Source organism: Abramis brama (assembly GCF_963993115.1).
Source record: "Abramis brama genome assembly, contig: SCAFFOLD_173, whole genome shotgun sequence".
In the NCBI taxonomy this organism is placed as follows: Eukaryota; Metazoa; Chordata; class Actinopteri; order Cypriniformes; family Leuciscidae; genus Abramis; species Abramis brama.
The window spans coordinates 15,697-17,000 of record NW_028156016.1 but is presented as its reverse complement, the minus strand read 5'-3'; the positions used below and the strand labels follow the sequence as shown (position 1 = coordinate 17,000).

The following is a 1,304-nucleotide window of genomic DNA, read 5'->3' as shown; positions in this document are numbered from 1 at the left end:
TCACAACACTGTAAAAGATAACATTAATAATAATTGTACAAATAAAAAGGGGTATTTCAACATTGTCATATGCAATACATCAGAAAACTGTACCTTTGCAGGGTAATCGTCTATAATTTTGCACAGCTCATGACATCTTTGATGAAGAGGTTTATTAGTCCAGTCTGCCTTTAAATTGGCCTGAAGACATCAAGACACAAAGGTTAGAAAGAACACACACACACACACACACACACACACACACACACACCTAGTACTAACCAGAAGATAACTGGGCTGTTGCAGGGCAGGTACAGCCATGGAAACTCAGACCACAGGTCAACACCAAACCTGAAATAAGTGTCAGTAATAATGTAAACAATGACATTTCAAAACATTCAGCATAACTAACGTTAGTGAGGTAATGTTACTTCTAGCACTCCCTAAATTGCCAGTGAACGTTATCAATGAAAACCTGCGTATTACATGCTGCTTAAATAACCACTGTCAGACTATCGTTAAACACAACATTTTAATTTGTCTAAATATATTTTTCTCTAATATTACCGCTTAGAAGTTAGCCAGCTAGCTCCACTATCAAGCTAACTGTGTAGCCTGCAGTGCACATTACTGAGTTCACCCTGTAAAAGAACTAAAGTTAAACGCTCCATCGGGTTCATGTTCACTTAAAACAGATATTAAACGTGTCAAATAAGTTTTTGAGTACATTACCTCACACGCAAGAGAGAGAGAAAAAATTATATTTCTAATAAATTCCAATAGACCGCGCTTAGACCCAAGAAGAGGTTGTCAAAAACGCTTGTTATGATGTCATGTCCGCCGACTAGCACTGTAACAGCGCCATCTTTAGGCTGAGAGCTGAGAATGACGTCACAAATAAATTAATAGAAATGATCTTCCTGATGTAAATATAAATAGATGCCATTTCCAAACAGTTTTGGTCTACCCATGGCTCTCAAAGATTCCGCAAATGCTACACACTCTTTTAGCTTAAATAGCCTACATTATTTTTTATAGGCTATAGCTAATGATATTAAAAATGAACATAAATTAGTATCCCATCTTTTCTACCTTCTAAAAATGTATTTAGAACAACAACAACAAAACCCTAATATTTCTTAAATATTGAGAGGAAAAAGACCTATTTAAAACAAACCCCAGTAATTAGGTTCTTTCCTTGTGTACGTGTATGTGTCTGTTTTGTTTTGTTTGAATACACATTTGTGTTGTGTGTGTTTCCCTGACATGTTCTTTTAGCAGTTTGTTAAAAGTAAAATTTATTGTATTCTTAGTTCCTTTCCTTT

At 35.3% G+C, this 1,304-nt stretch overlaps 1 long non-coding RNA gene across 1 annotated transcript; it reads right to left on the bottom strand.

Annotated features, from left to right (window-relative positions):
- Positions 1–92: 92 nt before the first annotated feature.
- Positions 93–832, bottom strand: LOC311077164. Its single transcript, XR_014604776.1, has 3 exons — positions 712–832; positions 262–330; positions 93–180 (listed from the first exon to the last, which is right to left on the bottom strand). It is a non-coding gene; the product is annotated as an uncharacterized lncRNA (long non-coding RNA).
- Between the last annotated feature and the right edge of the window lie 472 nt (positions 833–1,304).